Below are 24,846 nucleotides of genomic sequence, written 5' to 3'. Positions count from 1 at the left end.
AGCCAGGTGGAGAACACAGGGGATCGATCCCGCGACCTGTCACATGCAAAGCGAGCGCCCTAAAACTTGAGCTAATTCCCCCGTTGTACAATCAAACAACAACAAAAACAACCGATCAACGACTCAACCAAGCGGGAAAATGACAAGGAGACTATCTAAAGTCAATTGGAGAATGCGGGCATCGATCCCGCTACCTCTCACATGCTAAGCGAGCGCTCTCCCACCTGAGCTATTTCCCCCATTTCACAGTCAATCAATCAAACAACAACAAAAACATACAATCAACTACTCAACCAAGCGGGAAAACAACAAGCAGACTATCTAAAGTCAGGTGGAGAATGCGGGCATCGATCCCGCTACCGCTCACATGCGAAGCGAGCGCTCTACCACTTGAGCTAATTCCCCCGTTTTGCAACCAGTCAACCAAATAACAACAAAAACATTCAATCAACTACTCAACCAAGCGGGAAATCAACAAGCAGACCATCTCAAGTCAAGTGGAGAATGCGGGCATCGATCCCGCTACCTCTCACATGCAAAGCGAGCACTCTACCACCTGAGCTAATTCCCCCGTTTTACAAGCAAACAACAACAAAAACAACCAATAAACCAACCAGAACGCCCTAAAAAACAACAGGTAGACAACCTATAATCAAGTGGAGAATGCGGGCATCGATCCCACTACTTCTCACATGCTAAGGGAGCGCTCCAGCACTTGAGCTAATTCCCCCGTTTTGCAGCCAGTCAATCAAATGACAACAAAAACAACAAATCAACTACTCAACCAAGCGGGAAAACGACAAGCAGACTATCTAAAGTCTGGTGGAGACTGTGGGCATCGATCCCGCTACCTCTCACATGCAAAGCGAGCGCTATACCACCTGAGCTAATTCCCCCATTTTACAAACAAACAGCAACAAAAACAACCAATCAACTCCTCAACCAAGCGGGAAAACGACAAGCAGACTATCTAAAGTCAGTTGGAGAATGCGGGCATCGATCCCGCTACCGCTCATATGCTAAGCGAGCGCTCTACCACCTGAGCTAATTCCCCCGCTTTACAAGCGAACAACAACAAAAACAACCAATCAACCAACCAGAACGCCCTAAAAAACAACAGGGAGACAACCTATAATCAAGTGGAGAATGCGGGCATCGATCCCACTACTTCTCACATGCTAAGGGAGCGCTCTACCACTTGAGCTAATTCCCCCGTTTTGCAACCAGTCAATCAAATAACAAAAAAAACAACAAATCAACTACTCAACCATGCAGGAAACGACAAGAAGACTATCTAAAGTCAGATGGAGAATGCGGGCATCGATCCCGCTACCTCTCACATGCAAAGCGAGTGCTCTACCACTTGAGCTAATTCCCCCGTTTTGCAAACAATCAAACAATAACAAAAACAACCAATCAACTACTCAACCATGCAGGAAACGACAAGAAGACTATCTAAAGTCAGATGGAGAATGCGGGCATCGATCCCGCTACCTCTCACATGCAAAGCGAGTGCTCTACCACTTGAGCTAATTCCCCTGTTTTACAAGCAAACAACAACAAAAACAACCAATCAACTCCTCAACCAAGTGGGAAAACGACAAGCAGACGATCTAAAGTCAATTGGAGAATGCGGGCATCGATCCCGCTACCTCTCACATGCTAAGCGAGCGCTCTACCACTTGAGCTAATTCCCCCGTTTTGCAACCAGTCAATCAAATAACAACAAAAACAAAAAATCAACTACTCAACCAAGCTGGAAAACGACAAGCAGACTATCTTAAGTCAGGTGGAGAATGTGGGCATCGATCCCGCTACCTCTCACATGCAAAGCGAGCGCTATACCACCTGAGCTAATTCCCCCATTTTACAAACAAACAGCAACAAAAACAACCAATCAACTACTCAACCAAGCGGGAAAACGACAAGCAGACTATCTAAAGTCAGTTGGAGAATGCGGGCATCGATCCCGCTACCGCTCATATGCTAAGCGAGCGCTCTACCACCTGAGCTAATTCCCCCGCTTTACAAGCAAACAACAACAAAAACAACCAATCAACCAACCAGAACGCCCTAAAAAACAACAGGTAGACAACCTATAATCAAGTGGAGAATGCGGGCATCGATCCCACTACTTCTCACATGCTAAGGGAGCGCTCTACCACTTGAGCTAATTCCCCCGTTTTGCAAACAGTCAATCAAATAACAAAAAAAACAACAAATCAACTACTCAACCAAGCGGGAAAACGACAAGCAGACTATCTAAAGTCAGGTGGAGAATGTGGGCATCGATCCCGCTACCTCTCACATGCAAAGCGAGCGCTATACCACCTGAGCTAATTCCCCCATTTTACAAACAAACAGCAACAAAAACAACCAATCAACTCCTCAACCAAGCGGGAAAACGACAAGCAGACTATCTAAAGTCAGTTGGAGAATGCGGGCATCGATCCCGCTACCGCTCATATGCTAAGCGAGCGCTCTACCACCTGAGCTAATTCCCCCGCTTTACAAGCAAACAACAACAAAAACAACCAATCAACCAACCAGAACGCCCTAAAAAACAACAGGGAGACAACCTATAATCAAGTGGAGAATGCGGGCATCGATCCCACTACTTCTCACATGCTAAGGGAGCGCTCTACCACTTGAGCTAATTCCCCCGTTTTGCAACCAGTCAATCAAATAACAAAAAAAACAACAAATCAACTACTCAACCATGCAGGAAACGACAAGAAGACTATCTAAAGTCAGATGGAGAATGCGGGCATCGATCCCGCTACCTCTCACATGCAAAGCGAGTGCTCTACCACTTGAGCTAATTCCCCCGTTTTGCAAACAATCAAACAATAACAAAAACAACCAATCAACTACTCAACCATGCAGGAAACGACAAGAAGACTATCTAAAGTCAGATGGAGAATGCGGGCATCGATCCCGCTACCTCTCACATGCAAAGCGAGTGCTCTACCACTTGAGCTAATTCCCCTGTTTTACAAGCAAACAACAACAAAAACAACCAATCAACTCCTCAACCAAGTGGGAAAACGACAAGCAGACGATCTAAAGTCAATTGGAGAATGCGGGCATCGATCCCGCTACCTCTCACATGCTAAGCGAGCGCTCTACCACTTGAGCTAATTCCCCCGTTTTGTAACCAGTCAATCAAATAACAACAAAAACAAAAAATCAACTACTCAACCAAGCTGGAAAACGACAAGCAGACTATCTTAAGTCAGGTGGAGAATGTGGGCATCGATCCCGCTACCTCTCACATGCAAAGCGAGCGCTATACCACCTGAGCTAATTCCCCCATTTTACAAACAAACAGCAACAAAAACAACCAATCAACTCCTCAACCAAGCGGGAAAACGACAAGCAGACTATCTAAAGTCAGTTGGAGAATGCGGGCATCGATCCCGCTACCGCTCATATGCTAAGCGAGCGCTCTACCACCTGAGCTAATTCCCCCGCTTTACAAGCAAACAACAACAAAAACAACCAATCAACCAACCAGAACGCCCTAAAAAACAACAGGTAGACAACCTATAATCAAGTGGAGAATGCGGGCATCGATCCCACTACTTCTCACATGCTAAGGGAGCGCTCTACCACTTGAGCTAATTCCCCCGTTTTGCAAACAGTCAATCAAATAACAAAAAAAACAACAAATCAACTACTCAACCAAGCGGGAAAACGACAAGCAGACTATCTAAAGTCAGGTGGAGAATGTGGGCATCGATCCCGCTACCTCTCACATGCAAAGCGAGCGCTATACCACCTGAGCTAATTCCCCCATTTTACAAACAAACAGCAACAAAAACAACCAATCAACTCCTCAACCAAGCGGGAAAACGACAAGCAGACTATCTAAAGTCAGTTGGAGAATGCGGGCATCGATCCCGCTACCGCTCATATGCTAAGCGAGCGCTCTACCACCTGAGCTAATTCCCCCGCTTTACAAGCAAACAACAACAAAAACAACCAATCAACCAACCAGAACGCCCTAAAAAACAACAGGGAGACAACCTATAATCAAGTGGAGAATGCGGGCATCGATCCCACTACTTCTCACATGCTAAGGGAGCGCTCTACCACTTGAGCTAATTCCCCCGTTTTGCAACCAGTCAATCAAATAACAAAAAAAACAACAAATCAACTACTCAACCATGCAGGAAACGACAAGAAGACTATCTAAAGTCAGATGGAGAATGCGGGCATCGATCCCGCTACCTCTCACATGCAAAGCGAGTGCTCTACCACTTGAGCTAATTCCCCCGTTTTGCAAACAATCAAACAATAACAAAAACAACCAATCAACTACTCAACCATGCAGGAAACGACAAGAAGACTATCTAAAGTCAGATGGAGAATGCGGGCATCGATCCCGCTACCTCTCACATGCAAAGCGAGTGCTCTACCACTTGAGCTAATTCCCCTGTTTTACAAGCAAACAACAACAAAAACAACCAATCAACTCCTCAACCAAGTGGGAAAACGACAAGCAGACGATCTAAAGTCAATTGGAGAATGCGGGCATCGATCCCGCTACCTCTCACATGCTAAGCGAGCGCTCTACCACTTGAGCTAATTCCCCCGTTTTGTAACCAGTCAATCAAATAACAACAAAAACAAAAAATCAACTACTCAACCAAGCTGGAAAACGACAAGCAGACTATCTTAAGTCAGGTGGAGAATGTGGGCATCGATCCCGCTACCTCTCACATGCAAAGCGAGCGCTATACCACCTGAGCTAATTCCCCCATTTTACAAACAAACAGCAACAAAAACAACCAATCAACTCCTCAACCAAGCGGGAAAACGACAAGCAGACTATCTAAAGTCAGTTGGAGAATGCGGGCATCGATCCCGCTACCGCTCATATGCTAAGCGAGCGCTCTACCACCTGAGCTAATTCCCCCGCTTTACAAGCAAACAACAACAAAAACAACCAATCAACCAACCAGAACGCCCTAAAAAACAACAGGTAGACAACCTATAATCAAGTGGAGAATGCGGGCATCGATCCCACTACTTCTCACATGCTAAGGGAGCGCTCTACCACTTGAGCTAATTCCCCCGTTTTGCAAACAGTCAATCAAATAACAACAAAAACAACAAATCAACTACTCAACCAAGCGGGTAAACGACAAGCAGACTATCTAAAGTCAGGTGGAGAATGCGGGCATCGATCCCGCTACCTCTCACATGCTAAGCGAGCGCTCTACCACTTGAGCTAATTCCCCCGTTTTGCAACCAGTCAATCAAATAACAACAAAAACAACAAATCAACTACTCAACCAAGCTGGAAAACGACAAGCAGACAATCTAAACTCAGGTGGAGAATGCGGGCATCGATGCCGCTACCTCTCACATGCTAAGCGAGCGATCTACCACTTGAGCTAATTCCCCCATTTTACAAGCAATCTAACAACAACAAAAACATTCAATCAACTACTCAACCAAGCGGGGAAACAACAAGCAGACTATCTAAAGACAGGTGGAGAATGCGGGCATCGATCCCGCTACCTCTCACATGCGAAGCGAGCGCTCTACCACTTGAGCTAATTCCCCCATTTTATAACCAACCAATCAAACAACAACAAAAACAACCAATCAACCAAAAAGAACGCCCATAACAGCAACAGGCAGACAACCTAAAGTCAGGTGGAGAATGCGGGCATCGATCCCGCTACCTCTCACATGCAAAGCGAGCACTCTACCACTTGAGCTAATTCCCCCATTTTACGATTAATCAATCAATCAAAAAACAAAAAACATCCAATCAACTACTCAACCAAGCGGGAAAACGACAAGCAGACTATCTAAAGTCAGGTGGAGAATGCGGGTATCGATCCCGCTACCTCTCACATGCTAAGCGAGCACTCTACCACTTGAGCTAATTCCCCCATTTTATAAGCAATCTAACAACAACAAAAACAACCAATCAACTCCTCAAACAAGCGGGAAAACGACAAGCAGACTATCTAAAGTCAGTTGGAGAATGCGGGTATCGATCCCGCTACCTCTCACATGCTAAGCGAGCGCTCTACCACTTGAGCTAATTCCCCCGTTTTATAACCAACCAATCAAACAACAACAAAAACATCCAATCAACTACTCAACCAAGCGGGAAAATGACAAGGAGACTATCTAAAGTCAATTGGAGAATGCGGGCATCGATCCCGCTACCTCTCACATGCAAAGCGAGCACTCTACCACCTGAGCTAATTCCCCCATTTTACGATCAATCAATCAATCAAAAAACAAAAAACATCCAATCAACTACTCAACCAAGCGGGAAAAAGACAAGCAGACTATCTAAAGTCAGGTGGAGAATGTGGGCATCGAAATCGCTACCTCTCATATGCTAAGCGAGCGCTCGACCACTTGAGCTAATTCCCCCGTTTTATAGCCAACAAATCAAACAACAACAAAAACAACCAATCAACCAAAAAGAACGCCCATAACAGCAACAGGCAGACAACCTAAAGTCAGGTGGAGAATGCGGGCATCGATCCCGCTACCTCTCACATGCAAAGCAAGCGCTCTACCACCTGAGCTAATTCCCCCACTTTATTAGCTATCAATCAAAAAACAACAAAAACATCCAATCAACTACTCAACCAAGCGGGAAAACGACAAGCAGACGATCTAAAGTCAATTGGAGAATGTGGGCATCGATCCCGCTACCTCTCACATGCAAAGTAAGCGCTCCACCACTTGAGCGAATTCCCCCATTTTACAATCAATCAATCAATCAAAAAACAACAAAAACATCCAATCAACTACTCAACCAAGCGGGAAAACGACAAGCAGACTATCTAAAGTCAGATGGAGAATGCGGGCATCAATCCCACTACCTCTCACATGCGAAGCGAGCGCTCTACCACTTGAGCTAATTCCCCCGCTTCGCAACCAGTCAATATAACAACAACAAAAACATCCAATCAACTACTCAACCATGCGGGAAAACGACAAGCAGACTATCTAAATTCAGGTTGAGAATGCGGGCATCGATCCCGCTACCTCTCACATGCTAAGGGAGCGCTCTACCACTTGAGCTAATTCCCCGGTTTTGCAACCAGTCAATCAAATAACAACAAAAACAACAAATCAACTACTCAACCAAGCTGGAAAACGACAAGCAGACAATCTAAACTCAGGTGGAGAATGCGGGCATCGATGCCGCTACCTCTCTCATGCTAAGCGAGCGATCTACCACTTGAGCTAATTCCCCCATTTTACAAGCAATCTAACAACAACAAAAACATTCAATCAACTACTCAACCAAGCGGGGAAACAACAAGCAGACTATCTAAAGTCAGGTGGAGAATGCGGGCATCGATCCCGCTACCTCTCACATGCGAAGCGAGCGCTCTACCACTTGAGCTAATTCCCCCATTTTATAACCAACCAATCAAACAACAACAAAAACAACCAATTGACCAAGCAGAACGCCCAAAAAAACGACAGGCAGACAACCTAAAATCAAGTGGAGAATGCGGGCATCGATCCCGCTACCTCTCACATGCAAAGCGAGCGCTCTACCACCTGAGCTAATTCCCCCATTTTACAATCAATCAATCAAAAAATAAAAAAAACATTCAATCAACTACTCAACCAAGCGGGAAATCAACAAGCAGACCATCTAAAGTCAGGTGGAGAATGTGGGCATCGAAATCGCTACCTCTCATATGCTAAGCGAGCACTCTACCACTTGAGCTAATTCCCCCATTTTACGATTAATCAATCAATCAAAAAACAAAAAACATCCAATCAACTACTCAACCAAGCGGGAAAACGACAAGCAGACTATCTAAAGTCAGGTGGAGAATGTGGGCATCGAAATCGCTACCTCTCATATGCTAAGCGAGCGCTCTACCACTTGAGCTAATTCCCCCGTTTCACAAGCAAACAACAACAAAAACAACCAATCATCTCCTCAACCAAGTGGGAAATCAACAAGCAGACGATCTAAAGTCAATTGGAGAATGCGGGCATCGATCCCGCTAACTCTCACGTGCTAAGCGAGCGCTCTACCACTTGAGCTAATACCCCCGCTTTGCAACCAGTCAATATAACAACAACAAAAACATCCAATCAACTACACAACCATGCGGGAAAACGACAAGCAGACTATCTAAAGTCAGGTGGAGAATGTGGGCATCAAAATTGCTACCTGTCATATCCTAAGCGAGCGCTCTACCACTTGAGCTAATTCCCCCGTTTTATAGCCAACAAATCAAACAACAACAAAAACAACCAATCAACCAAAAAGAACGCCCATAACAGCAACAGGCAGACAACCTAAAGTCAGGTGGAGAATGCGGGTATCGATCCCGCTACCTCTCACATGCAAAGCGAGCGCTCTACCACTTGAGCTAATTCCCCCATTTTATAAGCAATCTAACAACAACAAAAACAACCAATCAACTCCTCAAACAAGCGGGAAAACGACAAGCAGACTATCTAAAGTCAGTTGGAGAATGCGGGCATCGATCCCGCTACCTCTCACATGCTAAGCGAGCGCTCTACCACTTGAGCTAATTCCCCCGTTTTATAACCAACCAATCAAACAACAACAAAAACAGCCAATCAACTACTCAACCAAGCGGGAAAATGACAAGGAGACTATCTAAAGTCAATTGGAGAATGCGGGCATCGATCCCGCTACCTCTCACATGCAAAGCGAGCACTCTACCACCTGAGCTAATTCCCCCATTTTACGATCAATCAATCAATCAAAAAACAAAAAACATCCAATCAACTACTCAACCAAGCGGGAAAAAGACAAGCAGACTATCTAAAGTCAGGTGGAGAATGTGGGCATCGAAATCGCTACCTCTCATATGCTAAGCGAGCGCTCTACCACTTGAGCTAATTCCCCCGTTTTATAGCCAACAAATCAAACAACAACAAAAACAACCAATCAACCAAAAAGAACGCCCATAACAGCAACAGGCAGACAACCTAAAGTCAGGTGGAGAACGCGGGCATCGATCCCGCTACCTCTCACATGCAAAGCAAGCGCTCTACCACCTGAGCTAATTCCCCCACTTTATTAGCTATCAATCAAAAAACAACCAAAACATCCAATCAACTACTCAACCAAGCGGGAAAACGACAAGCAGACGATCTAAAGTCAATTGGAGAATGTGGGCATCGATCCCGCTACCTCTCACATGCAAAGTAAGCGCTCCACCACTTGAGCGAATTGCCCCATTTTACAATCAATCAATCAATCAAAAAACAACAAAAACATCCAATCAACTACTCAACCAAGCGGGAAAACGACAAGCAGACTATCTAAAGCCAGATGGAGAATGCGGGCATCGATCCTGCTACCTCTCACATGCGAAGCGAGCGCTCTACCACTTGAGCTAATTCCCCCGCTTCGCAACCAGTCAATATAACAACAACAAAAACATCCAATCAACTACTCAACCATGCGGGAAAACGACAAGCAGACTATCTAAAGTCAGGTGGAGAATGTGGGCATCGAAATCGCTACCTCTCACATGCAAAGCGAGCGCTCTACCACTTGAGCTAATTCCCCCATTTTATAAGCTATCAATCAAAAAACAACAAAAACATCCAATCAACTACTCAACCAAGCGGGAAAACGACAAGCAGACGATCTAAAGTCAATTGGAGAATGTGGGCATCGATCCCGCTACATCTCACATGCAAAGCAAGCGCTCTACCACCTGAGCAAATTCCCCCATTTTACTAACAAACAGCAACAAAAACAACCAATCAACCAACCAGAACGGCCAAATCAGCAACAGGTAGACAACCTAAAATCAAATGGAGAATGCGGGCATCGATCCCACTACCTCTCACATGCTAAGCGAGCGCTCTACCACTTGAGCTAATTCCCCCGTTTTGCAACCAGTCAACCAAATAACAACAAAAACATTCAATCAACTACTCAACCAAGCGGGAAAACGACAAGCAGACTATCTAAAGTTAATTGGAGAATGCGGGCATCGATCCCGCTACCTCTCACATGCTAAGCGAGCGCTCTACCACTTGAGCTAATTCCCCCGTTTTGCAACCAGTCAACCAAATAACAACAAAAACATTCAATCAACTACTCAACCAAGCGGGAAATCAACAAGCAGACCATCTCAAGTCAGGTGGAGAATGCGGGTATCGATCCCGCTACCTGTCACATGCCAAGCGAGCGCTCTACCACTTGAGCTAATTCCCCCGTTTTATAACCAACCAATCAAACAACAACAAAAACAACCAATCAACCAAGCAGAACGCCCAAAGCAGCGACAGGCAGACAACCTAAAATCAAGTGGAGAACGCGGGCATCAACCCCGCTACCTCTCACATGCAAAGCGAGCGCTCTACCACCTGAGCTACTTCCCCCATTTTACAACCAATCAAACAACAACAAAAACAACCAATCAACCAAGTAGAACGCCCAAAGCAGCGACAGGCAGACAACCTAAAATTAAGTGGAGAATGCGGGCATCGATCCCGCTACCTCTCACTTGCTAAGCGAGCGCTCTACCACTTGAGCTAATTCCCCCATTTTAGAAGCAATCTAACAACAACAAAAACAGCCAACCAACTACTCAACCAAGCGGGAAAACGACAAGCAGACTATCTAAAATTAAGTGGAGAATGCGGGCATCGATCCCGCTACCTCTCACATGCGAAGCGAGCGCTCTACCACTTGAGCTAATTCCCCCATTTTCCAATAAACCAATCAAAAAAACAACAAAAACAACCAATCAACCAAAAAGAACGCCCATAACAGCAACAGGCAGACAACCTAAAGTCAGGTGGAGAATGCGGGCATCGATCCCCCTACCTCTAACATGCAAAGCGAGCGCTCTACCACCTGAGCTAATTCCCCCATTTTATAAGCTATCAATCGAAAAACAACAAAAACATCCAATCAACTACTCAACCAAGCGGGAAAACGACAAGCAGACGATCTAAAGTCAATTGGAGAATGTGGGCATCGATCCCGCTACATCTCACATGCAAAGCAAGCGCTCTACCACCTGAGCAAATTCCCCCATTTTACTAACAAACAGAAACAAAAACAACCAATCAACCAACCAGAACGCCCAAATCAGCAACAGGTAGACAACCTAAAATCAAATGGAGAATGCGGGCATCGATCCCACTACCTCTCACATGCTAAGCGAGCGCTCTACCACTTGAGCTAATTCCCCCGTTTTATAACCAACCAATCAAACAACAACAAAAACAACCAATCAACCAAGCAGAACGCCCAAAACAGCAACAGGCAGACAACCTAAAATCAAGTGGAGAATGCGGGTATCGATCCCGCTACCTCTCACATGCAAAGCGAGCGCTCTACCACCTGAGCTAATTCCCCCATTTTACAATCAAACAACAACAAAAACAACCAATCAACCAAGCAGAACGCCCAAAACAGCAACAGGCAGACAACCTAAAATCAAGTGGAGAATGCGGTCATCGATCCCGCTACCTCTCACATGCTAAGCGAGTGCTCTACCACTTGAGCTAATTCCCCCGTTTTATAACCAACCAATCAAACAACAACAAAAACAGCCAATCAACTACTCAACCAAGCGGGAAAATGACAAGGAGACTATCTAAAGTCAATTGGAGAATGCGGGCATCGATCCCGCTACCTCTCACATGCAAAGCGAGCACTCTACCACCTGAGCTAATTCCCCCATTTTACGATCAATCAATCAATCAAAAAACAAAAAACATCCAATCAACTACTCAACCAAGCGGGAAAAAGACAAGCAGACTATCTAAAGTCAGGTGGCGAATGTGGGCATCGAAATCGCTACCTCTCATATGCTAAGCGAGCGCTCTACCACTTGAGCTAATTCCCCCGTTTTATAGCCAACAAATCAAACAACAACAAAAACAACCAATCAACCAAAAAGAACGCCCATAACAGCAACAGGCAGACAACCTAAAGTCAGGTGGAGAATGCGGGCATCGATCCCGCTACCTCTCACATGCAAAGCAAGCGCTCTACCACCTGAGCTAATTCCCCCACTTTATTAGCTATCAATCAAAAAACAACAAAAACATCCAATCAACTACTCAACCAAGCGGGAAAACGACAAGCAGACGATCTAAAGTCAATTGGAGAATGTGGGCATCGATCCCGCTACCTCTCACATGCAAAGTAAGCGCTCCACCACTTGAGCGAATTCCCCCATTTTACAATCAATCAATCAATCAAAAAACAACAAAAACATCCAATCAACTACTCAACCAAGCGGGAAAACGACAAGCAGACTATCTAAAGTCAGATGGAGAATGCGGGCATCGATCCCGCTACCTCTCACATGCGAAGCGAGCGCTCTACCACTTGAGCTAATTCCCCCGCTTCGCAACCAGTCAATATAACAACAACAAAAACATCCAATCAACTACTCAACCATGCGGGAAAACGACAAGCAGACTATCTAAATTCAGGTTGAGAATGCGGGCATCGATCCCGCTACCTCTCACATGCTAAGGGAGCGCTCTACCACTTGAGCTAATTCCCCCGTTTTGCAACCAGTCAATCAAATAACAAAAAAAACAACAAATCAACTACTCAACCAAGCGGGTAAACGACAAGCAGACTCTCTAAATTCAGGTTGAGAATGCGGGCATCGATCCCGCTACCTCTCACATGCTAAGCGAGCGCTCTACCACTTGAGCTAATTCCCCCATTTTACAATGAATCAATCAAAATACAACAAAAACATTCAATCAACTACTCAACCAAGCGGGAAAACAACAAGCAAACCATCTAAAGTCAGGTGGAGAATGCGGGCATCGATCCCGCTACCTCTCACATGCTAAGCGAGCACTCTACCACTTGAGCTAATTCCCCGGTTTTGCAACCAGTCAATCAAATAACAACAAAAACAACAAATCAACTACTCAACCAAGCTGGAAAACGACAAGCAGACAATCTAAACTCAGGTGGAGAATGCGGGCATCGATGCCGCTACCTCTCACATGCTAAGCGAGCGATCTACCACTTGAGCTAATTCCCCCATTTTACAAGCAATCTAACAACAACAAAAACATTCAATCAACTACTCAACCAAGCGGGGAAACAACAAGCAGACTATCTAAAGTCAGGTGGAGAATGCGGGCATCGATCCCGCTACCTCTCACATGCGAAGCGAGCGCTCTACCACTTGAGCTAATTCCCCCATTTTATAACCAACCAATCAAACAACAACAAAAACAACCAATTGACCAAGCAGAACGCCCAAAAAAACGACAGGCAGACAACCTAAAATCAAGTGGAGAATGCGGGCATCGATCCCGCTACCTCTCACATGCAAAGTGAGCGCTCTACCACCTGAGCTAATTCCCCCATTTTACAATCAATCAATCAAAAAATAAAAAAAACATTCAATCAACTACTCAACCAAGCGGGAAATCAACAAGCAGACCATCTAAAGTCAATTGGAGAATGTGGGCATCGATCCCGCTACCTCTCACATGCAAAGTAAGCGCTCCACCACTTGAGCGAATTCCCCCATTTTACAATCAATCAATCAATCAAAAAACAACAAAAACATCCAATCAACTACTCAACCAAGCGGGAAAACGACAAGCAGACTATCTAAAGTCAGATGGAGAATGCGGGCATCGATCCCGCTACCTCTCACATGCGAAGCGAGCGCTCTACCACTTGAGCTAATTCCCCCGCTTCGCAACCAGTCAATATAACAACAACAAAAACATCCAATCAACTACTCAACCATGCGGGAAAACGACAAGCAGACTATCTAAATTCAGGTTGAGAATGCGGGCATCGATCCCGCTACCTCTCACATGCTAAGGGAGCGCTCTACCACTTGAGCTAATTCCCCCGTTTTGCAACCAGTCAATCAAATAACAAAAAAAACAACAAATCAACTACTCAACCAAGCGGGTAAACGACAAGCAGACTCTCTAAATTCAGGTTGAGAATGCGGGCATCGATCCCGCTACCTCTCACATGCTAAGCGAGCGCTCTACCACTTGAGCTAATTCCCCCATTTTACAACGAATCAATCAAAATACAACAAAAACATTCAATAAACTACTCAACCAAGCGGGAAAACAACAAGCAAACCATCTAAAGTCAGGTGGAGAATGCGGGCATCGATCCCGCTACCTCTCACATGCTAAGCGAGCACTCTACCACTTGAGCTAATTCCCCGGTTTTGCAAACAGTCAATCAAATAACAACAAAAACAACAAATCAACTACTCAACCAAGCTGGAAAACGACAAGCAGACAATCTAAACTCAGGTGGAGAATGCGGGCATCGATGCCGCTACCTCTCACATGCTAAGCGAGCGATCTACCACTTGAGCTAATTCCCCCATTTTACAAGCAATCTAACAACAACAAAAACATTCAATCAACTACTCAACCAAGCGGGGAAACAACAAGCAGACTATCTAAAGTCAGGTGGAGAATGCGGGCATCGATCCCGCTACCTCTCACATGCGAAGCGAGCGCTCTACCACTTGAGCTAATTCCCCCATTTTATAACCAACCAATCAAACAACAACAAAAACAACCAATTGACCAAGCAGAACGCCCAAAAAAACGACAGGCAGACAACCTAAAATCAAGTGGAGAATGCGGGCATCGATCCCGCTACCTCTCACATGCAAAGCGAGCGCTCTACCACCTGAGCTAATTCCCCCATTTTACAATCAATCAATCAAAAAATAAAAAAAACATTCAATCAACTACTCAACCAAGCGGGAAATCAACAAGCAGACCATCTAAAGTCAGGTGGAGAATGCGGGTATCGATCCCGCTACCTCTCACATGCTAAGCGAGCACTCTACCACTTGAGCTAATTCCCCCATTTTACGATTAATCAATCAATCAAAAAACAAAAAACATCCAATCAACTACTCAACCAAGCGGGAAAATGACAAGCAGACTATCTAAAGTCAGGTGGAGAATGTGGGCATCGAAATCGCTACCTCTCATATGCTAAGCGAGCGCTCTACCACTTGAGCTAATTCCCCCGTTTCACAAGCAAACAACAACAAAAACAACCAATCAACTCCTCAACCAAGTGGGAAAACAACAAGCAGACGATCTAAAGTCAATTGGAGAATGCGGGCATCGATCCCGCTAACTCTCACGTGCTAAGCGAGCGCTCTACCACTTGAGCTAATTCCCCCGCTTTGCAACCAGTCAATATAACAACAACAAAAACATCCAATCAACTACTCAACCATGCGGGAAAACGACAAGCAGACTATCTAAAGTCAGGTGGAGAATGTGGGCATCAAAATTGCTACCTCTCATATCCTAAGCGAGCGCTCTACCACTTGAGCTAATTCCCCCGTTTTATAGCCAACAAATCAAACAACAACAAAAACAACCAATCAACCAAAAAGAACGCCCATAACAGCAACAGGGAGACAACCTAAAGTCAGGTGGAGAATGCGGGCATCGATCCCGCTACCTCTCACATGCTAAGCGAGCGCTCTACCACTTGAGCTAATTCCCCCATTTTATAAGCAATCTAACAACAACAAAAACAACCAATCAACTCCTCAAACAAGCGGGAAAACGACAAGCAGACTATCTAAAGTCAGTTGGAGAATGCGGGCATCGATCCCGCTACCTCTCACATGCTAAGCGAGCGCTCTACCACTTGAGCTAATTCCCCCGTTTTATAGCCAACCAATCAAACAACAACAAAAACAGCCAATCAACTACTCAACCAAGCGGGAAAATGACAAGGAGACTATCTAAAGTCAATTGGAGAATGCGGGCATCGATCCCGCTACCTCTCACATGCTAAGCGAGCGCTCTACCACTTGAGCTAATTCCCCCATTTTATAAGCAATCTAACAACAACAAAAACAACCAATCAACTCCTCAAACAAGCGGGAAAACGACAAGCAGACTATCTAAAGTCAGTTGGAGAATGCGGGCATCGATCCCGCTACCTCTCACATGCTAAGCGAGCGCTCTACCACTTGAGCTAATTCCCCCGTTTTATAACCAACCAATCAAACAACAACAAAAACAGCCAATCAACTACTCAACCAAGCGGGAAAATGACAAGGAGACTATCTAAAGTCAATTGGAGAATGCGGGCATCGATCCCGCTACCTCTCACATGCAAAGCGAGCACTCTACCACCTGAGCTAATTCCCCCATTTGACGATCAATCAATCAATCAAAAAACAAAAAACATCCAATCAACTACTCAACCAAGCGGGAAAAAGACAAGCAGACTATCTAAAGTCAGGTGGAGAATGTGGGCATCGAAATCGCTACCTCTCATATGCTAAGCGAGCGCTCTACCACTTGAGCTAATTCCCCCGTTTTATAGCCAACAAATCAAACAACAACAAAAACAACCAATCAACCAAAAAGAACGCCCATAACAGCAACAGGCAGACAACCTAAAGTCAGGTGGAGAATGCGGGCATCGATCCCGCTACCTCTCACATGCAAAGCAAGCGCTCTACCACCTGAGCTAATTCCCCCACTTTATTAGCTATCAATCAAAAAACAACAAAAACATCCAATCAACTACTCAACCAAGCGGGAAAACGACAAGCAGACGATCTAAAGTCAATTGGAGAATGTGGGCATCGATCCCGCTACCTCTCACATGCAAAGTAAGCGCTCCACCACTTGAGCGAATTCCCCCATTTTACAATCAATCAATCAATCAAAAAACAACAAAAACATCCAATCAACTACTCAACCAAGCGGGAAAACGACAAGCAGACTATCTAAAGTCAGATGGAGAACGCGGGCATCGATCCCGCTACCTCTCACATGCGAAGCGAGCGCTCTACCACTTGAGCTAATTCCCCCGCTTCGCAACCAGTCAATATAACAACAACAAAAACATCCAATCAACTACTCAACCATGCGGGAAAACGACAAGCAGACTATCTAAATTCAGGTTGAGAATGCGGGCATCGATCCCGCTACCTCTCACATGCTAAGGGAGCGCTCTACCACTTGAGCTAATTCCCCCGTTTTGCAACCAGTCAATCAAATAACAAAAAAAACAACAAATCAACTACTCAACCAAGCGGGTAAACGACAAGCAGACTCTCTAAATTCAGGTTGAGAATGCGGGCATCGATCCCGCTACCTCTCACATGCTAAGCGAGCGCTCTACCACTTGAGCTAATTCCCCCATTTTACAATGAATCAATCAAAATACAACAAAAACATTCAATCAACTACTCAACCAAGCGGGAAAACAACAAGCAAACCATCTAAAGTCAGGTGGAGAATGCGGGCATCGATCCCGCTACCTCTCACATGCTAAGCGAGCACTCTACCACTTGAGCTAATTCCCCGGTTTTGCAACCAGTCAATCAAATAACAACAAAAACAATAAATCAACTACTCAACCAAGCTGGAAAACGACAAGCAGACAATCTAAACTCAGGTGGAGAATGCGGGCATCGATGCCGCTACCTCTCACATGCTAAGCGAGCGATCTACCACTTGAGCTAATTCCCCCATTTTACAAGCAATCTAACAACAACAAAAACATTCAATCAACTACTCAACCAAGCGGGGAAACAACAAGCAGACTATCTAAAGTCAGGTGGAGAATGCGGGCATCGATCCCGCTACCTCTCACATGCGAAGCGAGCGCTCTACCACTTGAGCTAATTCCCCCATTTTATAACCAACCAATCAAACAACAACAAAAACAACCAATTGACCAAGCAGAACGCCCAAAAAAACGACAGGCAGACAACCTAAAATCAAGTGGAGAATGCGGGCATCGATCCCGCTACCTCTCACATGCAAAGCGAGCGCTCTACCACCTGAGCTAATTCCCCCATTTTACAATCAATCAATCAAAAAATAAAAAAAACATTCAATCAACTACTCAACCAAGCGGGAAATCAACAAGCAGACCATCTAAAGTCAGGTGGAGAATGCGGGTATCGATCCCGCTACCTCTCACATGCTAAGCGAGCACTCTACCACTTGAGCTAATTCCCCCATTTTACGATTAATCAATCAATCAAAAAACAAAAAACATCCAATCAACTACTCAACCAAGCGGGAAAATGACAAGCAGACTATCTAAAGTCAGGTGGAGAATGTGGGCATCGAAATCGCTACCTCTCATATGCTAAGCGAGCGCTCTACCACTTGAGCTAATTCCCCCGTTTCACAAGCAAACAACAACAAAAACAACCAATCAACTCCTCAACCAAGTGGGAAAACAACAAGCAGACGATCTAAAGTCAATTGGAGAATGCGGGCATCGATCCCGCTAACTCTCACGTGCTAAGCGAGCGCTCTACCACTTGAGCTAATTCCCCCACTTTGCACCCAGTCAATATAACAACAACAAAAACATCCAATCAACTACTCAACCATGCGGGAAAACGACAAGCAGACTATCTAAAGTCAGGTGGAGAATGTGGGCATCAAAATTGCTACCTCTCATATCCTAAGCGAGCGCTCTACCACTTGAGCTAATTCCCCCGTTTTATAGCCAACAAATCAAACAACAACAAAAACAACCAATCAACCAAAAAGAACACCCATAACAGCAACAGGGAGACAACCTAAAGTCAGGTGGAGAATGCGGGCATCGATCCCGCTACCTCTCACATGCAAAGCGAGCGCTCTACCACTTGAGCTAATTCCCCCGTTTTATAACCAACCAATCAAACAACAACAAAAACATCCAATCAACCAAGCAGAACGCCCAAAACAGCAACAGGCAGACAACCTAAAATCAAGTGGAGAATGCGGGTATCGATCCCGCTACCTCTCACATGCAAAGCGAGCGCTCTACCACCTGAGCTAATTCCCCCATTTTACAATCAAACAACAACAAAAACAACCAATCAACCAAGCAGAACGCCCAAAACAGCAACAGGCAGACAACCTAAAATCAAGTGGAGAATGCGGTCATCGATCCCGCTACCTCTCACATGCTAAGCGAGTGCTCTACCACTTGAGCTAATTCCCCCGTTTTATAACCAACCAATCAAACAACAACAAAAACAGCCAATCAACTACTCAACCAAGCGGGAAAATGACAAGGAGACTATCTAAAGTCAATTGGAGAATGCGGGCATCGATCCCGCTACCTCTCACATGCAAAGCGAGCACTCTACCACCTGAGCTAATTCCCCCATTTTACAATCAATCAATCAATCAAAAAACAAAAAACATCCAATCAACTACTCAACCAAGCGGGAAAAAGACAAGCAGACTATCTAAAGTCAGGTGGAGAATGTGGGCATCGAAATCGCTACCTCTCATATGCTAAGCGAGCGCTCTACCACTTGAGCTAATTCCCCCGTTTTATAGCCAACAAATCAAACAACAACAAAAACAACCAATCAACCAAAAAGAACGCCCATAACAGCAACAGGCAGACAACCTAAAGTCAGGTGGAGAATGCGGGCATCGATCCCGCTACCTCTCACATGCAAAGCAAGCGCTCTACCACCTGAGCTAATTCCCCCACTTTATTAGCTAGCAATCAAAAAACAACAAAAACATCCAATCAACTACTCAACCAAGCGGGAAAACGACAAGCAGACGATCTAAAGTCAATTGGAGAATGTGGGCATCGATCCCGCTACCTCTCACATGCAAAGTAAGCGCTCCACCACTTGAGCGAATTCCCCCATTTTACAATCAATCAATCAATCAAAAAACAACAAAAACATCCAATCAACTACTCAACCAAGCGGGAAAACGACAAGCAGACTATCTAAAGTCAGATGGAGAATGCGGGCATCGATCCCGCTACCTCTCACATGCGAAGCGAGCGCTCTACCACTTGAGCTAATTCCCCCGCTTCGCAACCAGTCAATATAACAACAACAAAAACATCCAATCAACTACTCAACCATGCGGGAAAACGACAAGCAGACTATCTAAATTCAGGTTGAGAATGCGGGCATCGATCCCGCTACCTCTCACATGCTAAGGGAGCGCTCTACCACTTGAGCTAATTCCCCCGTTTTGCAACCAGTCAATCAAATAACAAAAAAAACAACAAATCAACTACTCAACCAAGCGGGTAAACGACAAGCAGACTCTCTAAATTCAGGTTGAGAATGCGGGCATCGATCCCGCTACCTCTCACATGCTAAGCGAGCGCTCTACCACTTGAGCTAATTCCCCCATTTTACAATGAATCAATCAAAATACAACAAAAACATTCAATCAACTACTCAACCAAGCGGGAAAACAACAAGCAAACCATCTAAAGTCAGGTGGAGAATGCGGGCATCGATCCCGCTACCTCTCACATGCTAAGCGAGCACTCTACCACTTGAGCTAATTCCCCGGTTTTGCAACCAGTCAATCAAATAACAACAAAAACAACAAATCAACTACTCAACCAAGCTGGAAAACGACAAGCAGACAATCTAAACTCAGGTGGAGAATGCGGGCATCGATGCCGCTACCTCTCACGTGCTAAGCGAGCGATCTACCACTTGAGCTAATTCCCCCATTTTACAAGCAATCTAACAACAACAAAAACATTCAATCAACTACTCAACCAAGCGGGGAAACAACAAGCAGACTATCTAAAGTCAGGTGGAGAATGCGGGCATCGATCCCGCTACCTCTCACATGCGAAGCGAGCGCTCTACCACTTGAGCTAATTCCCCCATTTTATAACCAACCAATCAAACAACAACAAAAACAACCAATTGACCAAGCAGAACGCCCAAAAAAACGACAGGCAGACAACCTAAAATCAAGTGGAGAATGCGGGCATCGATCCCGCTACCTCTCACATGCGAAGCGAGCGCTCTACCACCTGAGCTAATTCCCCCATTTTACGATTAATCAATCAATCAAAAAACAAAAAACATCCAATCAACTACTCAACCAAGCGGGAAAACGACAAGCAGACTATCTAAAGTCAGGTGGAGAATGCGGGCATCGATCCCGCTAACTCTCACGTGCTAAGCGAGCACTCTACCACTTGAGCTAATTCCCCCATTTTACGATTAATCAATCAATCAAAAAACAAAAAACATCCAATCAACTACTCAACCAAGCGGGAAAACGACAAGCAGACTATCTAAAGTCAGGTGGAGAATGCGGGCATCGATCCCGCTAACTCTCACGTGCTAAGCGAGCGCTCTACCACTTGAGCTAATTCCCCCGCTTTGCAACCAGTCAATATAACAACAACAAAAACATCCAATCAACTACTCAACCATGCGGGAAAACGACAAGCAGACTATCTAAAGTCAGGTGGAGAATGTGGGCATCAAAATTGCTACCTCTCATATCCTAAGCGAGCGCTCTACCACTTGAGCTAATTCCCCCGTTTTATAGCCAACAAATCAAACAACAACAAAAACAACCAATCAACCAAAAAGAACGCCCATAACAGCAACAGGCAGACAACCTAAAGTCAGGTGGAGAATGCGGGTATCGATCCCGCTACCTCTCACATGCAAAGCGAGCGCTCTACCACCTGAGCTAATTCCCCCATTTTACTAACAAACAGCAACAAAAACAACCAATCAACCAACCAGAACGCCCAAATCAGCAACAGGTAGACAACCTAAAATCAAGTGGAGAATGCGGGCATTGATCCCACTACCTCTCACATGCTATGCGAGCGCGCTCCCACCTGAGCAATTTCCCCCATTTTACAATCAATCAATCAAAAAACAACAAAAACATCCAATCAACTACTCAACCAAGCGGGAAAACAACAAGCAGACTATCTAAAGTCAGGTCAATCAATCAACAACAAAGACAATCAATCAACCAAGTAGAACGCCCAAAGCAGCAACAGGCAAATTAGGTGGAGAATGCGGGTATCGATCCCGCTACCTCTCACATGCTAAGCGAGCGCTCTACCACTTGAGCTAATTCCCCCATTTTATAAGCAATCTAACAACAACCAAAACAACCAATCAACTCCTCAACCAAGCGGGAAAAAGACAAGCAGACTATCTAAAGTCAGGTGGAGAATGTGGGCATCGAAATCGCTACCTCTCATATGCTAAGCGAGCACTCTACCACTTGAGCTAATTCCCCCGTTTTATAGCCAACAAATCAAACAACAACAAAAACAACCAATCAACCAAAAAGAACGCCCATAACAGCAACAGGCAGACAACCTAAAGTCAGGTGGAGAATGCGGGCATCGATCCCGCTACCTCTCACATGCAAAGCAAGCGCTCTACCACCTGAGCTAATTCCCCCACTTTATTAGCTATCAATCAAAAAACAACAAAAACAACCAATCAACCAAGCAGAACGCCCAAAGCAGCGACAGGCAGACAACCTAAAGTCAGGTGGAGAATGCGGGCATCGATCCCGCTACCTCTCACATGCGAAGCGAGCGCTCTACCACTTGAGCTAATTCCCCCATTTTATAAGCAATCTAACAACAACAAAAACAACCAATCAACTCCTCAAACAAGCGGGAAAACGACAAGCAGACTATCTAAAGTCAGTTGGAGAATGCGGGCATCGATCCCGCTACCTCTCACATGCTAAGCGAGCGCTCTACCACTTGAGCTAATTCCCCCGTTTTATAACCAACCAATCAAACAACAACAAAAACAGCCAATCAACTACTCAACCAAGCGGGAAAATGACAAGGAGACTATCTAAAGTCAATTGGAGAATGCGGGCATCGATCCCGCTACCTCTCACATGTAAAGCGAGCACTCTACCACCTGAGCTAATTCCCCCATTTTACGATCAATCAATCAATCAAAAAACAAAAAACATCCAATCAACTACTCAACCAAGCGGGAAAAAGACAAGCAGACTATCTAAAGTCAGGTGGAGAATGTGGGCATCGAAATCGCTACCTCTCACATGCCAAGCGAGCGCTCTACCACTTGAGCTAATTCCCCCGTTTTATAACCAACCAATCAAACAACAACAAAAACAACCAATCAACCAAGCAGAACGCCCAAAACAGCAACAGGCAGACAACCTAAAATCAAGTGGAGAATGCGGGTATCGATCCCGCTACCTCTCACATGCAAAGCGAGCGCTCTACCACCTGAGCTAATTCCCCCATTTTACAATCAAACAACAACAAAAACAACCAATCAACCAAGCAGAACGCCCAAAACAGCAACAGGCAGACAACCTAAAATCAAGTGGAGAATGCGGTCATCGATCCCGCTACCTCTCACATGCTAAGCGAGCGCTCTACCACTTGAGCTAATTCCCCCGTTTTATAACCAACCAATCAAACAACAACAAAAACAGCCAATCAACTACTCAACCAAGCGGGAAAATGACAAGGAGACTATCTAAAGTCAATTGGAGAATGCGGGCATCGATCCCGCTACCTCTCACATGCAAAGCGAGCACTCTACCACCTGAGCTAATTCCCCCATTTTACAATCAATCAATCAATCAAAAAACAAAAAACATCCAATCAACTACTCAACCAAGCGGGAAAAAGACAAGCAGACTATCTAAAGTCAGGTGGAGAATGTGGGCATCGAAATCGCTACCTCTCATATGCTAAGCGAGCGCTCTACCACTTGAGCTAATTCCCCCGTTTTATAGCCAACAAATCAAACAACAACAAAAACAACCAATCAACCAAAAAGAACGCCCATAACAGCAACAGGCAGACAACCTAAAGTCAGGTGGAGAATGCGGGCATCGATCCCGCTACCTCTCACATGCAAAGCAAGCGCTCTACCACCTGAGCTAATTCCCCCACTTTATTAGCTATCAATCAAAAAACAACAAAAACATCCAATCAACTACTCAACCAAGCGGGAAAACGACAAGCAGACGATCTAAAGTCAATTGGAGAATGTGGGCATCGATCCCGCTCCCTCTCACATGCAAAGTAAGCGCTCCACCACTTGAGCGAATTCCAACATTTTACAATCAATCAATCAATCAAAAAACAACAAAAACATCCAATCAACTACTCAACCAAGCGGGAAAACGACAAGCAGACTATCTAAAGTCAGATGGAGAATGCGGGCATCGATCCCGCTACCTCTCACATGCGAAGCGAGCGCTCTACCACTTGAGCTAATTCCCCCGCTTCGCAACCAGTCAATATAACAACAACAAAAACATCCAATCAACTACTCAACCATGCGGGAAAACGACAAGCAGACTATCTAAATTCAGGTTGAGAATGCGGGCATCGATCCCGCTACCTCTCACATGCTAAGGGAGCGCTCTACCACTTGAGCTAATTCCCCCGTTTTGCAACCAGTCAATCAAATAACAAAAAAAACAACAAATAAACTACTCAACCAAGCGGGTAAACGACAAGCAGACTCTCTAAATTCAGGTTGAGAATGCGGGTATCGATCCCGCTACCTCTCACATGCTAAGCGAGCGCTCTACCACTTGAGCTAATTCCCCCATTTTACAATGAATCAATCAAAATACAACAAAAACATTCAATCAACTACTCAACCAAGCGGGAAAACAACAAGCAGACTATCTAAAGTCAGGTCAATCAATCAACAACAAAGACAATCAATCAACCAAGTAGAACGCCAAAAGCAGCAACAGGCAAATTAGGTGGAGAATGCGGGTATCGATCCCGCTACCTCTCACATGCTAAGCGAGCGCTCTACCACTTGAGCTAATTCCCCCATTTTATAAGCAATCTAACAACAACAAAAACAACCAATCAACTCCTCAACCAAGCGGGAAAAAGACAAGCAGACTATCTAAAGTCAGGTGGAGAATGTGGGCATCAAAATTGCTACCTCTCATATCCTAAGCGAGCGCTCTACCACTTGAGCTAATTCCCCCGTTTTATAGCCAACAAATCAAACAACAACAAAAACAACCAATCAACCAAAAAGAACGCCCATAACAGCAACAGGCAGACAACCT

General features: G+C 45.0%; 1 protein-coding gene and 49 non-coding genes across 50 annotated transcripts in view; all 50 read right to left on the bottom strand.

Annotated features, from left to right (window-relative positions):
• The window catches only part of mmp11a (matrix metallopeptidase 11a), a 93,877-nt gene that overhangs the window by 10,546 nt on the left and 58,485 nt on the right, over window positions 1-24,846 (bottom strand). The window lies entirely within an intron of this gene.
• Window positions 499-571, bottom strand: trnaa-ugc (transfer RNA alanine (anticodon UGC)). Its single transcript has one exon. It is a non-coding gene; the product is annotated as a tRNA-Ala (tRNA).
• On the bottom strand, window positions 1,625-1,697 carry trnaa-agc (transfer RNA alanine (anticodon AGC)). Its single transcript has one exon. It is a non-coding gene; the product is annotated as a tRNA-Ala (tRNA).
• On the bottom strand, window positions 3,075-3,147 carry trnaa-agc (transfer RNA alanine (anticodon AGC)). The gene has a single exon. It is a non-coding gene; the product is annotated as a tRNA-Ala (tRNA).
• Window positions 4,525-4,597, bottom strand: trnaa-agc (transfer RNA alanine (anticodon AGC)). Its single transcript has one exon. It is a non-coding gene; the product is annotated as a tRNA-Ala (tRNA).
• On the bottom strand, window positions 5,174-5,246 carry trnaa-agc (transfer RNA alanine (anticodon AGC)). Its single transcript has one exon. It is a non-coding gene; the product is annotated as a tRNA-Ala (tRNA).
• trnaa-cgc (transfer RNA alanine (anticodon CGC)) lies at window positions 5,502-5,574 on the bottom strand. The gene has a single exon. It is a non-coding gene; the product is annotated as a tRNA-Ala (tRNA).
• On the bottom strand, window positions 5,837-5,909 carry trnaa-agc (transfer RNA alanine (anticodon AGC)). The gene has a single exon. It is a non-coding gene; the product is annotated as a tRNA-Ala (tRNA).
• Window positions 5,999-6,071, bottom strand: trnaa-agc (transfer RNA alanine (anticodon AGC)). The gene has a single exon. It is a non-coding gene; the product is annotated as a tRNA-Ala (tRNA).
• On the bottom strand, window positions 6,165-6,237 carry trnaa-ugc (transfer RNA alanine (anticodon UGC)). Its single transcript has one exon. It is a non-coding gene; the product is annotated as a tRNA-Ala (tRNA).
• trnaa-cgc (transfer RNA alanine (anticodon CGC)) lies at window positions 7,330-7,402 on the bottom strand. The gene has a single exon. It is a non-coding gene; the product is annotated as a tRNA-Ala (tRNA).
• Window positions 7,497-7,569, bottom strand: trnaa-ugc (transfer RNA alanine (anticodon UGC)). Its single transcript has one exon. It is a non-coding gene; the product is annotated as a tRNA-Ala (tRNA).
• Window positions 8,322-8,394, bottom strand: trnaa-ugc (transfer RNA alanine (anticodon UGC)). Its single transcript has one exon. It is a non-coding gene; the product is annotated as a tRNA-Ala (tRNA).
• On the bottom strand, window positions 8,484-8,556 carry trnaa-agc (transfer RNA alanine (anticodon AGC)). The gene has a single exon. It is a non-coding gene; the product is annotated as a tRNA-Ala (tRNA).
• trnaa-ugc (transfer RNA alanine (anticodon UGC)) lies at window positions 8,650-8,722 on the bottom strand. Its single transcript has one exon. It is a non-coding gene; the product is annotated as a tRNA-Ala (tRNA).
• trnaa-agc (transfer RNA alanine (anticodon AGC)) lies at window positions 9,978-10,050 on the bottom strand. Its single transcript has one exon. It is a non-coding gene; the product is annotated as a tRNA-Ala (tRNA).
• trnaa-agc (transfer RNA alanine (anticodon AGC)) lies at window positions 10,474-10,546 on the bottom strand. The gene has a single exon. It is a non-coding gene; the product is annotated as a tRNA-Ala (tRNA).
• trnaa-cgc (transfer RNA alanine (anticodon CGC)) lies at window positions 10,636-10,708 on the bottom strand. The gene has a single exon. It is a non-coding gene; the product is annotated as a tRNA-Ala (tRNA).
• Window positions 11,296-11,368, bottom strand: trnaa-ugc (transfer RNA alanine (anticodon UGC)). Its single transcript has one exon. It is a non-coding gene; the product is annotated as a tRNA-Ala (tRNA).
• Window positions 11,621-11,693, bottom strand: trnaa-ugc (transfer RNA alanine (anticodon UGC)). Its single transcript has one exon. It is a non-coding gene; the product is annotated as a tRNA-Ala (tRNA).
• trnaa-cgc (transfer RNA alanine (anticodon CGC)) lies at window positions 12,292-12,364 on the bottom strand. Its single transcript has one exon. It is a non-coding gene; the product is annotated as a tRNA-Ala (tRNA).
• Window positions 13,118-13,190, bottom strand: trnaa-cgc (transfer RNA alanine (anticodon CGC)). Its single transcript has one exon. It is a non-coding gene; the product is annotated as a tRNA-Ala (tRNA).
• On the bottom strand, window positions 13,285-13,357 carry trnaa-ugc (transfer RNA alanine (anticodon UGC)). Its single transcript has one exon. It is a non-coding gene; the product is annotated as a tRNA-Ala (tRNA).
• Window positions 13,621-13,693, bottom strand: trnaa-cgc (transfer RNA alanine (anticodon CGC)). The gene has a single exon. It is a non-coding gene; the product is annotated as a tRNA-Ala (tRNA).
• Window positions 14,447-14,519, bottom strand: trnaa-cgc (transfer RNA alanine (anticodon CGC)). Its single transcript has one exon. It is a non-coding gene; the product is annotated as a tRNA-Ala (tRNA).
• On the bottom strand, window positions 14,614-14,686 carry trnaa-ugc (transfer RNA alanine (anticodon UGC)). The gene has a single exon. It is a non-coding gene; the product is annotated as a tRNA-Ala (tRNA).
• trnaa-agc (transfer RNA alanine (anticodon AGC)) lies at window positions 14,780-14,852 on the bottom strand. The gene has a single exon. It is a non-coding gene; the product is annotated as a tRNA-Ala (tRNA).
• Window positions 15,439-15,511, bottom strand: trnaa-agc (transfer RNA alanine (anticodon AGC)). Its single transcript has one exon. It is a non-coding gene; the product is annotated as a tRNA-Ala (tRNA).
• Window positions 15,601-15,673, bottom strand: trnaa-agc (transfer RNA alanine (anticodon AGC)). Its single transcript has one exon. It is a non-coding gene; the product is annotated as a tRNA-Ala (tRNA).
• Window positions 15,767-15,839, bottom strand: trnaa-agc (transfer RNA alanine (anticodon AGC)). Its single transcript has one exon. It is a non-coding gene; the product is annotated as a tRNA-Ala (tRNA).
• On the bottom strand, window positions 15,929-16,001 carry trnaa-agc (transfer RNA alanine (anticodon AGC)). The gene has a single exon. It is a non-coding gene; the product is annotated as a tRNA-Ala (tRNA).
• trnaa-ugc (transfer RNA alanine (anticodon UGC)) lies at window positions 16,095-16,167 on the bottom strand. Its single transcript has one exon. It is a non-coding gene; the product is annotated as a tRNA-Ala (tRNA).
• On the bottom strand, window positions 17,592-17,664 carry trnaa-cgc (transfer RNA alanine (anticodon CGC)). The gene has a single exon. It is a non-coding gene; the product is annotated as a tRNA-Ala (tRNA).
• trnaa-ugc (transfer RNA alanine (anticodon UGC)) lies at window positions 17,759-17,831 on the bottom strand. The gene has a single exon. It is a non-coding gene; the product is annotated as a tRNA-Ala (tRNA).
• trnaa-agc (transfer RNA alanine (anticodon AGC)) lies at window positions 17,925-17,997 on the bottom strand. The gene has a single exon. It is a non-coding gene; the product is annotated as a tRNA-Ala (tRNA).
• trnaa-ugc (transfer RNA alanine (anticodon UGC)) lies at window positions 18,584-18,656 on the bottom strand. The gene has a single exon. It is a non-coding gene; the product is annotated as a tRNA-Ala (tRNA).
• trnaa-ugc (transfer RNA alanine (anticodon UGC)) lies at window positions 18,751-18,823 on the bottom strand. The gene has a single exon. It is a non-coding gene; the product is annotated as a tRNA-Ala (tRNA).
• trnaa-ugc (transfer RNA alanine (anticodon UGC)) lies at window positions 19,076-19,148 on the bottom strand. Its single transcript has one exon. It is a non-coding gene; the product is annotated as a tRNA-Ala (tRNA).
• trnaa-cgc (transfer RNA alanine (anticodon CGC)) lies at window positions 19,747-19,819 on the bottom strand. Its single transcript has one exon. It is a non-coding gene; the product is annotated as a tRNA-Ala (tRNA).
• On the bottom strand, window positions 20,573-20,645 carry trnaa-cgc (transfer RNA alanine (anticodon CGC)). The gene has a single exon. It is a non-coding gene; the product is annotated as a tRNA-Ala (tRNA).
• trnaa-cgc (transfer RNA alanine (anticodon CGC)) lies at window positions 20,740-20,812 on the bottom strand. The gene has a single exon. It is a non-coding gene; the product is annotated as a tRNA-Ala (tRNA).
• On the bottom strand, window positions 21,409-21,481 carry trnaa-ugc (transfer RNA alanine (anticodon UGC)). The gene has a single exon. It is a non-coding gene; the product is annotated as a tRNA-Ala (tRNA).
• Window positions 21,804-21,876, bottom strand: trnaa-agc (transfer RNA alanine (anticodon AGC)). Its single transcript has one exon. It is a non-coding gene; the product is annotated as a tRNA-Ala (tRNA).
• Window positions 22,300-22,372, bottom strand: trnaa-cgc (transfer RNA alanine (anticodon CGC)). Its single transcript has one exon. It is a non-coding gene; the product is annotated as a tRNA-Ala (tRNA).
• trnaa-agc (transfer RNA alanine (anticodon AGC)) lies at window positions 22,462-22,534 on the bottom strand. Its single transcript has one exon. It is a non-coding gene; the product is annotated as a tRNA-Ala (tRNA).
• On the bottom strand, window positions 22,628-22,700 carry trnav-uac (transfer RNA valine (anticodon UAC)). The gene has a single exon. It is a non-coding gene; the product is annotated as a tRNA-Val (tRNA).
• On the bottom strand, window positions 22,963-23,035 carry trnaa-ugc (transfer RNA alanine (anticodon UGC)). Its single transcript has one exon. It is a non-coding gene; the product is annotated as a tRNA-Ala (tRNA).
• trnaa-ugc (transfer RNA alanine (anticodon UGC)) lies at window positions 23,288-23,360 on the bottom strand. The gene has a single exon. It is a non-coding gene; the product is annotated as a tRNA-Ala (tRNA).
• On the bottom strand, window positions 23,959-24,031 carry trnaa-cgc (transfer RNA alanine (anticodon CGC)). Its single transcript has one exon. It is a non-coding gene; the product is annotated as a tRNA-Ala (tRNA).
• On the bottom strand, window positions 24,527-24,599 carry trnaa-agc (transfer RNA alanine (anticodon AGC)). The gene has a single exon. It is a non-coding gene; the product is annotated as a tRNA-Ala (tRNA).

This window comes from Phycodurus eques, chromosome 3, assembly GCF_024500275.1.
Source record: "Phycodurus eques isolate BA_2022a chromosome 3, UOR_Pequ_1.1, whole genome shotgun sequence".
Lineage (NCBI taxonomy): Eukaryota > Metazoa > Chordata > Actinopteri > Syngnathiformes > Syngnathidae > Phycodurus > Phycodurus eques.
The sequence above is the reverse complement of the archived record's forward strand: the minus strand, read 5'-3'. Positions and strand labels throughout refer to the sequence as shown.